The sequence below is a fragment of the Ovis aries genome, chromosome 2 (genome assembly GCF_016772045.2).
Source record: "Ovis aries strain OAR_USU_Benz2616 breed Rambouillet chromosome 2, ARS-UI_Ramb_v3.0, whole genome shotgun sequence".
In the NCBI taxonomy this organism is placed as follows: Eukaryota; Metazoa; Chordata; class Mammalia; order Artiodactyla; family Bovidae; genus Ovis; species Ovis aries.
Genome location: NC_056055.1, coordinates 36,115,898 through 36,128,698, shown reverse-complemented (window position 1 = coordinate 36,128,698; position 12,801 = coordinate 36,115,898). Strand labels below are relative to the sequence as shown.

Below are 12,801 nucleotides of genomic sequence, written 5' to 3'. Positions count from 1 at the left end.
ATTCAGACTCACGTCCGTCCATCGAGTCCGTGATGCCATCCAGCCATCTCATCCTGGGTCGTCCCTTCTCCTCCTGCCCCAATCTCTCCCAGCATCAGAGGACCTAACAAAAACAGTTACAGTGGGATGTGGGAGACAGTGAGGAGTGGAGAACTGTGACAAAGTGGAAAATGCATGCTTTATCTAAAATGGGCAGCCACAACTCATTGCCAGGTGATGAGGAACACACCTGCATTAAACAAGCTGGGTTTTTTGCTCACTGCATAAAGAAGAACACATACCTTCAGAACCACGAGGGCATATCTCTGTAAGCTGTTACAAGGACCTACAATTTGGGCAAGTTAGGTGACTGGGGGGAAGGTTCAAGGAAACAGGGCTCTCTCTAAATGGATACCGTGAGCAAGTGTGTGTTGCCGGGAGCCAGCATGAGGAATTCCACCCGTGACAAGGTCATGCGGCAAGAGCTCTGATGGCAAGGCTAATCAGACCTCAGGTTTTCCCCCTGGCATTTCCTGAGCATCCACCCACCCTCCCCCCACCCCCCGCCCCCAATAATAAGCATCTGCCGGCTTTTGTGCTTTGCTTCTCCACTTTTCTGATATTCTCTGGAAAAAGTCAATTCAGGGCTTTAGTCTTCTGCATTTGAAAGGGATGTTTCAGTTAAACCCCTCTGATAGCTCTCTAGCCTGCCTAACAGGTTCCCCAGACCTCTTACAGCTTGTGAATTGCTTACAGCCCCCCAACCGCAGGAGGCACAAAGCTTAAAAGCATCTTAAAGATACAGAGCCTTTTCTAAAGAGTTAAAAATTATATTGGTAGAGGGTTTTCACTGTTGACTCAAGGATTGCTGCCAGACCTCCACATTCTTTATCTTTTAGGCACCTGGAAGGATGTTACTCAATGTAAGCAGGATGTAGAAAAAGATACATAGTAGTTTTGATGTTAGCAACACTAGACTTTTGAGGTAATTGCTTCTCTTTTGCTGTAAATCACTGTACTCCCTCTACTTGTTATAAGTTGCTGTATCCTTGCTATGTAAGAATGTAACTATTTAGTGCTTTCTGAGAGTGGCACCAGACATTGGGAAGATCAACACAAATAAGTCTTCTGGTTGACAAACCCTTATCAGAAAAAAGGCTATAAAATGTTAATTGGCCCTTTTGGATGGAAGATGATGTAAATTACCTAAGACTTGTGTATACAATTAGGTATGCAGAGAGAACAGCCTGGTTTTGATAAGAGTCTGGACTGCTAACGCCGCATAACTTTGTGTTACCCATTGATCTCCATGTTTTATCAAAAGTATAAAGGCCTTCTGAACAATAGAGGACGGAGCCAGTCGCTGGACTGGTTTCCCCCGTGTGTGTGTCTCTCTCTCTCCTTTTCTCCCCTTTTCTCCCTCTGCTCTTTACTCTAATTTCAGGCTGAATTTCCACCTGGGGCGCGGAGGCTCGCCAAGTCTACTTACTTGCCCTGGCTGTTAAGACCCGCGGGAAAGGGAGCCTAAGGCGAGGCACCCTTAGATATTCAAGCGAGCGCCAGTGGCCCAACGTAGATGGTGCAAGTTCCTTGTCTGGAATTTTATTGGTCTTCTGCGTAATCCAAGCTATTCAGCCCTCTTTCTCCACTTAATTCTCCTACTACACTATTTCTTCCTAATCTAATCTTATATTTCTTATATCAATCAATAAATAAGTTTTTCTCACGCCAACGCCGTCCACCCTTCGAATTCCCTGGATCCACCGGGGCTGGACCCCAGCAAGTGGCACCCAGAACAGGCTATTCGAAGGTAGGTTCCTCGGAGCAAAAGCTCCCCCCGGAGCACTCTCTGTTGCTCCCCCCGGAGCACTCTCTGTTGCTCCCCCCGGAGCACTCTCTGTTGCTCCCCCCGGAGCACTCTCTGTTGCTCCCTCTGGAGCACTCTCTGTTGCTCCCCCCAGAGTGATTTATTCACTCCCCCCGGAGTACTTTCGGGTACTCCCCCAGTGTTGAGTGTTCGGGATGGCTAGGACCCCACTCAGGGTGCTGCGGACCCCCCTGTAGGATAGATGGGTGAGGAGGAGTGGGAAGTGTTGAAGCGTTTAAGAGAAACCTGGTGCTCTAGAGGTTGAAAGAAACCTGCTATCTTAGGGTTAAAAAGAAACCTCCCCCCCCTCTTGGCTAAGGTAAAACCTTTTTGTCAAGGCAGACTTTTCTATAACTCTTAATTTTCTGACACGGGTAACAATCACTCAAAACAACGACACCTCTTTATACAAGTAATTTTGTAACTGTTAAACAAAAGAGAAATTAAAGGTAAAAAGGCTAATGTTACAAGAGCAATGTTCTTGGTTTTCATAAGACGGTACTGTTAATTTAGATATTTGTGTGAAGCTAGGAAAACAGCTAAAAACTTATTATACTTTGCATGAGCCAGAAAAAGTTCCTGTAGATGCTTTTGCTCTGTAAAATATGATTACAAATGTTCTGGACCCCTGTCATGAGGCTGTTAGTTAGATAGCCTATTGGAGAGGCTATAGTGGTCAATGGTAGTGGGTCTCCACCTTCTACGCAGATCATATTTTCTGCCATTGGCAAAGAAAAGGAGGGAGACTGTACTCTTCCTCCCGAGGAAGGAGAGTGCTTACAGGACGCAGTGGCCGAGCGCCCTGGAGAGCCCCCTCCCCCTCTACACAAACCAAACCTTAAAAAAAAAAAAAAAAATCTTATTTAAGGCGACCACTACAACCTCTGCTTGCACCTCCCCAGGGCTTAAGAACTCCCCGCTTTACATCCAAAGCCTCCCAGAACATTGCTTAAGGTTGAAAAGGATAGGGAAAATATTTTTGAGCAAAAGAGCTCTTAAAACAGAGCCTGCTCCTTGCAGAAACAGGAGGGGCCTCACCCAAGGGAAAAAAAAAAGACGAAAGAGAAAGGAAAACAAAAAAAGAGAAAAGGAAAGAAAAATAATCGTAATAAGAAGGATTTTACAAATACAAAATGTTTCTCTTTGTGGCCAAATGGGACATTTTTGCCGGCAAGGTCCTGCTATACAGAGACAAAAATCCGCGCCAGTTAACCCCAGGACTTAGCAGCAGCAGCAACAGCAGCTCAGGACTAGACCTCAGCTCCACTACGGCAACAATATTAACCCCTGATGTGCCGGTTGCTCAGATTCCAACGGGAGTGGCTAGCCCCCTGCCTTAGGACATTATAAGACTCGTGCTAGGGAATAGCTCGCTTTCTTTTCAAAAAATTTCGGTGGTGCCTGGTGTAGTAAATTCTGATTATACTGAAAAATTGAAGTTTTGATCTTGCCACCTGCTAAAACTGTGCAATTAATAAAAATAAAAAAATAGCACAGCTTTTGCTTTTACCTTATTACCAGACAGAAAAACCAGACAAAAAAAGCCCCAGAGGAACTAGATCTAGCTTTTTGGGTGCAGAATATTGCAGCTTCTAGGCCTTTAACAGATTTTTTAATTCAAGGATATAAAATGTCATGGCTGTTAGACAATAGACAAGACGTTTCTTATATTGCTGAGAGACTAGCCCAGCTCCTGGCCAACACATACTACTGAAAAGGAGTTGGTGGGATTAGAGAAAGTGGTATGCAGGATGGGAACGCTGTAGAGGAAGAGGTGAGAGAGAGTTTAAAACCTTGGTGAGTAGTGAGCTCCCCGTTGCTGGAAGTATTCAAGCAAAGATTAAATGGTTACTTCTCATCTAAAAGGCTATAGACTAGATTTGGGTTATAGAAAGATCATTGGAAAAGCTTATAAAGATATTGTGTAACAGCTCTTTACTAGCTTCTTATATTTAGGTCTGCCAAAAGTTTTAAAAAACTAATAATGTCCCTTTGAAGCCGCAGAGAGATTGTTTACTAACTTTAAATTATTTCCAAAAATTATTAGGGGATATTAATTAGATATGCCCACATTTAAAACTGACTACTGCAGATTTAAAGCCTTTTGTTTGATTGCTTAAAAAACAATCCTAATCCCGGTTCTAGAAAAAGGTTAATTAGTAAGACAGAGTTGGCTTTTGTTAAAGTGAATTAGGCTTTAAATGATGAGTTAATCAAGATTAATATTACCAAAAGAGGAGATTAAATTATTCTTGCCACAGAATGTATACCTACAGGATGCTTGTGACAAGAAGGCCCATTGGTTCCATCTACCAATGACCCCAAGAAAAATAGTTTTATCTTATCCCAACTTGGTGGCACAATTAATTTTTTAAAAAAAGGAAGTATGGAACTTTTTGGAAAAAAAGTAGTAAATATAGTAATTCCATTCAATAAGGATCAACTGCAAGTCTTTTACAGAATAGTGATGATCTGGCAAGTTGCCCTGATAGATTTCAGGAGTCAAATTTTGTTTCATTTGCCCTCAAGCCCCCACAGTAGTTAAAACTACAAAAATGTAGACTGGCGATTTGAGGATACCTGCGAAACTTTCCTAACTCTATGTAGTTCCTTCGCTCCCCTTTACCCTATGGGGGAGGGACATGCTGTTTCAAATAGGAGTTGCTTGGAAAAGGGATTTCTCAATTTCTTAGTTCTCAATAGGCGGTACAATTAACAATACTTCATATATTGATATAAATACATATTATATTTGCCTAATTACAGTTTGCCTGATTGAGTATGGGTATAAATAAAATATAATAAAGGTATACCTACTAGTGTTTTAAATTACTAAGGTTTTATTTATTTATTTTTTATTTTTTATTTTAAAATCTTTAATTCTTACATGCGTTCCCAAACATGAACCCCCCTCCCACCTCCCTCCCCATAACATCTCTCTGGGTCATCCCCATGCACCAGCCCCAAGCATGCTGTATCCTGCGTCAGACATAGACTGGCGATTCGATTCTTACATGATAGTATACATGTTAGAATGCCATTCTCCCAAATCATCCCACCCTCTCCCTCTGAGTCCAAAAGTCCGTTATACACATCTGTGTCTTTTTTGCTGTCTAAGGTTTTAAAGGATTGCAAACAATGTTACAGTAACATCCAAAAGCGACAAGGCATGAATGTCTAAAAACTGGAAGAAAATTAAAATCCTCATGTTAATTCTTAAATGTAGTATTTCTAACTTGTGACAAGACAGATTAGTAGGCAGCCATTTTTGTGTCTCAAAATAACTGGGGGCATAGTTAAAATTTTATACATCAAATGATTGTTAAGAAATGTTGCAGGCAAGATGTGGTTATTTTTAGTTTATTTGAAATGTCTTAAGGTGAGAGAAGGAGGGAGAGCAAATATTTAAATTCGGAAAACCCTAAACCTTTCGATAAGAAATTGTAATTTTCACTTGTAATTTTCACCTTTATATCTTTAAGGATATAAAAGGTTGATTAATTGGTGTAGTTAAGTTGAGCCATAACCATTGGTGATTGATTATGGGGACCGGTAATTAAACTTGCATAAATAATAATAAGATCCTGAAGATTTTAATTGCATCAATTTCTGTATTTTATGTGCATTTAAAAACTGCAGTAAGTTAAATGGGTTAATCTTGTCTAATATAAGTAAATGAGTCTGTAGACTGTGATCTCCCCAAACTAAAAAATACAGTACTTGAAATTGTGTTCTTTATGGTTGTAGTGTTGGTAGAGCACTGATGTGCAGAAAATGATGGAATTACCCAGTGCAAAAAAAAAAAGGGGGGGGGGAGTATACCTAATTCTATTTATAGACCTATACTTAATTCATATAAATTAAATGAATACTATATATACATATTGAATATATACTGTATAATTATATATATGTGTATATTGCAGTAATATAGTATGTATGTGGCTGATATTAATTGGTAAAGATCGGCATGCTGTGATAACATATGTTATATATACTGTATAATTATACTGTGTGTATGTGACGTGTTATTACAATGCATTGGTTTGTGTTGGCTGGTATTGATTGTGTGCCTGTTGTATTGCTGCAATATATATATTAACTGATATATTAATTATAAAGATTAATTCAAGTATACTGATTTATTAAATTGTTTAGTAAAGAGTCATCAAAAATTGTAATTCCATATAACAGAAAACAACTTGATGCTTTTCAAATGTTTGATGATGATTAGCAGATTGCTATAGGAAATTATTGTGGTCAAATATTGCATCATTTACCCTCATGTGCTTTGTTAATTCAAATATTAAGAAAGGAGAATTTAAGTATAATTTTCCCTCATCAGATTTTACAACATGTTCTCATAATAAGTTAAATGCTGATTCGTCTGGAACAGTAAAATGTAAAACCGTTGATAAAGTGAAAAGATCTCCTCCAGATAACAAAAAGATCCCGACCCAAAATTAACTGCCGGTCGAGGAAGTGTTTGTATTTTTTCCACAGGACGCAGATTCGTCAAATTTGGATCCTGGACAGCCTGACTCGCCATGTTGCAGTCCCCCAGACAGCTGATTCACCACAAAAAAGAAAAAGGAAACTGCTGCCGCTCGTGCGGCGCCGCGCAAAACAGGCGATCAAAACAGCCGCTCACCGGGAGCCGCGGGCGGGGTCAGCCTGAGTGACGGAACGCAGTGCGCTGCACTCGCAGCCCCCTAGCAGCGCCATGGTTTCAGCAGAGGGCCGGGCGAGGGCCGCCGCTTGCACAGGCATGAGAGGCAAGATAAACTTTGAGATCCCGGCGGGACTGACAGCTGCTGCGGCACAAACTCCAACCAGAAAATGACTCTATTTATTCTATTTTGGCTTGTCTATCCTCTCCTTATGTTTTTCTATCACCAAGGATTCCGGAAAACTCAATGTACAAATGGACCTAATGTAGTGTCTTGTGAACCATGTATGCTTTCATCCTGTTTAACTCAAAATAATGTTTGCTCTTCTGTTGTTTTAAAAACGTCCACTGTGTAACTGTAACAACTGATGCCTGTAACTGTAACAACTTATTGATATAATTATGGTCTTGCTGTGTTACAACTGTTACCGTTATTGATATTGTTACTATGGCAGCAATCATTGACTCAACAAGTGCAAATGCCCAATATGTTAAAAAATCAAGTTTTAGGTGTTTGGAACAGCTCAGATATTAGCTTAGACTGAGGGAAACTTCATAATCAGATTCAGACCTTGGAACACTCCCGATTATATTTTTCCGGCCCAGGAGAAGCCAATGACTTTTTCACACCTCTCTAACTTCATTACTGGAATAACTACTCTGTCTACTGTTTTCAGTTTGCTCTAAATCTTGCTCCTCTGTAATCATTCTTCCCTGTATTGTCAAGATTCTTCAGCAGAGCATTCGGAATCTCGCGACCGAACTGCACCTGATTTTAAAAATAAATAATTAATTAATTAATTAAAATAAAAAAGGGTGAGATGCCAGGAGCCAGCGTGAGGAATTCCACCCATGACAAGGTCATGCGGCAAGAGCTCTGATGGCAAGGCTAATCAGACCTCAGGTTTTCCCCCTGGCATTTCCTGAGCATCCACCCACCCACACACCCCCCTCCCCGCCCCCAATAATAAGCATCTGCCGGCTTTTGAGCTCTGCTTCTCCACTTTTTTCTGATATTCTCTGGAAAAAGTCAATTCAGGGCTTTAGTCTTCTGCATTTGAAAGGGATGTTTCAGTTAAACCCCTCTGATAGCTCTCTAGCCTGCCTAACAGGTTCCCCAGACCTCTTACAGCTTGTGAATTGCTTACAGCCCCCCAACCGCAGGAGGCACAAAGCTTAAAAGCATCTTAAAGATACAGAGCCTTTTCTAAAGAGTTAAAAATTATATTGGTAGAGGGTTTTCACTGTTGACTCAAGGATTGCTGCCAGACCTCCACATTCTTTATCTTTTAGGCACCTGGAAGGATGTTACTCAATGTAAGCAGGATGTAGAAAAAGATACATAGTAGTTTTGATGTTAGCAACACTAGTCTTTTGAGGTAATTGCTTCTCTTTTGCTGTAAATCACTGTACTCCCTCTACTTGTTATAAGTTGCTGTATCCTTGCTATGTAAGAATGTAACTATTTAGTGCTTTCTGAGAGTGGCACCAGACATTGGGAAGATCAACACAAATAAGTCTTCTGGTTGACAAACCCTTATCAGAAAAAAGGCTATAAAATGTTAATTGGCCCTTTTGGATGGAAGATGATGTAAATTACCTAAGACTTGTGTATACAATTAGGTATGCAGAGAGAACAGCCTGGTTTTGATAAGAGTCTGGACTGCTAACGCCGCATAACTTTGTGTTACCCATTGATCTCCATGTTTTATCAAAAGTATAAAAGGCCTTCTGAACAATAGAGGACGGAGCCAGTCGCTGGACTGGTTTCCCCCGTGTGTGTGTCTCTCTCTCCTTTTCTCCCCTTTTCTCCCTCTGCTCTTTACTCTAATTTCAGGCTGAATTTCCACCTGGGGCGCGGAGGCTCGCCAAGTCTACTTACTTGCCCTGGCTGTTAAGACCCGCGGGAAAGGGAGCCTAAGGCGAGGCACCCTTAGATATTCAAGCGAGCGCCAGTGGCCCAACGTAGATGGTGCAAGTTCCTTGTCTGGAATTTTATTGGTCTTCTGCGTAATCCAAGCTATTCAGCCCTCTTTCTCCACTTAATTCTCCTACTACACTATTTCTTCCTAATCTAATCTTATATTTCTTGTATCAATCAATAAATTTTTCTCATGCCAACGCTGTCGCATTCCCTGGATCCACCCGGGCTGGACCCCGGGAGTGGGTTGATTGGCTATCTCAGTAAGTTGACTGGCTATCTCGAAAAGGTGAGAGGCATGACATGAGGCTAAAACTATTATTATGTGGCATGTGGGATCTTAGTTCCAAGCAGGGATAGAATCAGAGCCCCTTGCACTGAAAGTGCAGTCTTAACCACTGGACCACCAGGGAAGTCCCTAAAGCTGTTCTTAAAGAAGTACATTAGCCAGGACAGGGAGATAGATATTTTTCCCTGACCAGGGACTGAACTCGAACCCTTGGCAGTAAAAGCACAGAGTTCTAACCACTGAATTGCCAGGGAATTTGATATTTGGTCATTTTCATGTTTTCCTCTGGGTTCAGAAACGATTACAGAATTGTCTTGTTCAGGAACAATTACAGAATTTCTTGATCATGGTCATAGAGCTGTATTGTAGGTGTTCTGTGAAACTGTCTACTTTCAGCAGGACAGAGAAGCCTCCCCTTTAGTACTGACTAGGCCAGATCTTGGATGATAGGCACGGCTTTTCCTTCATCAGAGATTCTTGCCTTCAAGGTTTTTTAGGCCTAGATTTGAAATAATTGAGAGAACATACTATTCACCTTTACAGCAATAAGCAAAACACTCAGAGGTTATAACTTGAACTTCCCTTCTCAAAAAAATGAGAATTTGGTAGGTTTTCAACCTTAATAAAGGCCACAGTGTGATAGTTGATTATACCCTGAGGACAGAGTGTTGAATGACAGGAAAATAGAGGATTAATCTCTCAGGACATATATCTTCCCCTTTTGTAACTAGGGCTCTAGAAGTGAGGGTAAGGGGAAAAATCTTGAGTTCTCCCATCCCACCTAGCAAGCACGTTGTCCAAGGCCTCTGTAAAAATGTTTGTCCCTTATTCAGCATGTATCAGTATTTCATTCCCTTTTATTGATAAATATTGGCAGTACTCACTGTACAGATCTACCACAGTTTATTTATCCATTCGTTCACAGATAATTTAGATTAAATGCTAACTCCATGGCTTAACCTTTTAAGAAACTGCTGAACTCTTTTCCAAGTAGGAGCTGCACCATTTTACATTCCCACCAGCAATCCTAGTCAACAATTGTTATTCTTTGTGATTACAGCCATCCTAATGGAATATGAAGTGGCATCTCATTGTTTTCATTTGCATTTTCCTCATCTTTTCATTGGGCTTCCCTGGTGGCTCAATGGTAAAGAATCCACCTGCCAATTAGAAGATGCAGGTTTGATCCCTAAGTTGGGAAGATCCCTGGAAAAGGAAATGGCAACCTACTCCAATATTTTTGCCTGGAAAATCCCATCAACAGAGGAACCTGGCGGGCTTCAGTCCATGGGAGCGCAGAGTCAGACATAACTTAGCAACTGAACAACAATCTTTTCCTGTGCTTATTGCCCATTTGCTTATCGTCTTTGGAGAAACATATATTTTAATCCTTTGTCCACATTTAATTGTCTTTTTATTGTTGAGTTATAAGAGTTCTTTCTATAACTTGGAGACTTACCAGATATACAATTTGCAAATATTTCCACCCATACTGTGGGTTTTTTTCACTTGATCAGCTTTTAAGCACAAAAATTTTTAAGTTTGATTAAGTCCAACTTATTTTCCATTGGTTGCTTGTACAAGGTCACAAAGATTCACACTATGGTTTCTTCTAGGTTCTAAGAGGTTTAGTTTTAGCTTACTTTTATGTCTAAGATCCATTCAGAGTTCTTCAATCAGAATATGCAGTGTAATAATATCCCAGGTGATTTGTATGCACAATGAAGTTGAGAAGCACTGCTTTAAATTACTAATAAATTCCTATTTATACCTTTAAATCAGTGGTTCTAACCCTGGCCCTAGTCACTTCAGCTTTTAAAAATTAAGTCTGAGTGGGTTCAAGATGGCAGAGCAGAAGGACGTGCACGCATCTCCTCCTGCTAGAACACCAAAATTGCAACTAGGTGTTCAACAACCATCAGCAGGAGGACACTGGAACCCACCCCCCAAAAAACAGCCCAAAGACAAAGACAAAGTCGCGAAGAGATGGTAGGAGAGAAGCAATCATAATAAAACCAAATCCCATACCCATCGGGTGGGCAACCCACCAACTGGAGAACAATGATACCAAAGAAGCTCTTCCACTGTTATGAAGGTTCCGAGCCCCATGTCAGGCTTCTCGGCCTGGGGATCCAACAAAGGGACTGGGACTCCCCAGGAAATCTGACTTTAAAGGCCAGTGGGATCTGATTACAGGATTTCCACAGGACTGGGGGAAACAGACTCCATTCTTGGAGGTGTACACAAATAAAATCTTGTCTGCACCAAGACCCAGGGGAAAGGAGCAGTGACCCACAGGAGACTGAACCAGACCTACTTGTGACTGTTGAAGGGTGTGTTGTGGAGTCATGGGTCAGCAGTGGCTCGTAGTGGGGACAGGCACACTGGGAGCATCAGTCCTGGACCACTAACCCCTACCGTAGACACCACAGATCCCAGGGCTTGGTCACCTCAGGCTAAACAACTAACATGGAAAGAGCACAACCCTACCCACCATAGATAAAGCGTTACTGAGCATGGCTCTACACACCTGAGCAAGACCCAGTTTTTCCCACCACCAGTCCCCACCATCAAGAAGCTTACACAAGCCTCTTAGCCTCCTCCATTAGAGGGCAGACAGAAGAAGCAAGAACCACAATCCCACAGCAGCTAGAACAAAAACCACATTACAGAAAGTCAATTAGGATGAAAAAGCAGAAAATTATGTCTCAAATGAAGGAACAAGATAAAACCCCAGAAAAACTATATGAAGTGGAGATAGACAACCTTCCAGGAAAATAATTCAGAATAATGATAGTGAAGATGATCCAGGATATCAGGAAAACAATGACGAAGATTCAAGAAACGTTCACCGAAGATGTACAAGAACTAAAGGACAAACAGATGAATAATACACTAGAAGGAATCAACAGCAGAATAACTGAAATAGAAGCATGGGTAAATGACCTGGAGGACAGAATGGTGGAAATCATGGCTGCAAAACAAAGAAATGAAGACAGCCTAAGAGACCTCTGGGGCAACATTAAACACACCAAGATTTGCATTACAGGGGTCCAATAAGGAGAAGAGAGAAAGGACCTAAGAAAATATTTGAAGAGAATAGCTGAAAACTCCCCTAACATGGGAAAGGAAATAGTCCACCAAGTCCAGGAAACACAGAGTCTCCCAGGCAGGATAAACCCAAAGAGGAACACACCAAGACACATACTAATCAAACTGACAAAAACTAAAGACAAAGATAAAATATTAAAAACAACAGGGGAAAAATGACAAAATACAAGGCAACTCCCATAAAGTTATCAGCTGATTTCTCAATAGAAACTCTACAAGCCAGAAGGGAATGGCATGATATAGTTAAAGTGATGAAAGGGAAGAACCTACAACCAAGAATGCTCTACCCATCAACACTCTTGTTCAGATTTGACAGAGAACTCAAAAGCTTTACAGACAAGCAAAAGATAACACAATTCAGTACCACCAAACCAGCTTTACAACAAATGCTAGAGGAACTTCTTTAAGCAGGAAACACAAGAGAAGGAAAAGACCTACACAAAATAAACCCAAAATGATTAAGAAAATGGTAATAGGACCATACATATTGATAAGGTAATTACCTTAAGTGTAAATGGATTAAATGCAAGAACCAAGATAGACTGGCTGGGTGGATGAGAACATGTGCATGTGTGCACTCCCACTTACGTCACTCTACTTAACCCCTCAAACTGTATGTAATTATTTTATATTGTTGGGTTAATCATGTTTCCATTATGGCTTGCAATAGTAATGATCTTTTTTGTCTAGCTATTGACTGTAAACACCAATAAATGTCTTCTACTATTGTCATTTTTGCTTAATACAAATATTATATCATGACTGAACTGAAGTCGCTCAGTTGTGTCCGACTCTTTGCGACCCCATGGACTGTACCTACAAGGCTCCTCTGTCCATGGAATTTTCCAGGCAAGAATACTGGAGTGGGTTGCCATTTCCTTCACCAGGGGATCTTCCCAAGCCAGGGATCGAACCCGGATCACCTGCACTGCAGGCAGACGCTTTACCATCTGAGCCACCAGGGA

At 41.1% G+C, this 12,801-nt stretch overlaps 1 non-coding gene across 1 annotated transcript; it reads right to left on the bottom strand.

Moving 5' to 3' along the window:
• Positions 1-12,729: 12,729 nt before the first annotated feature.
• Positions 12,730-12,801, bottom strand: TRNAC-GCA (transfer RNA cysteine (anticodon GCA)). The gene has a single exon. It is a non-coding gene; the product is annotated as a tRNA-Cys (tRNA).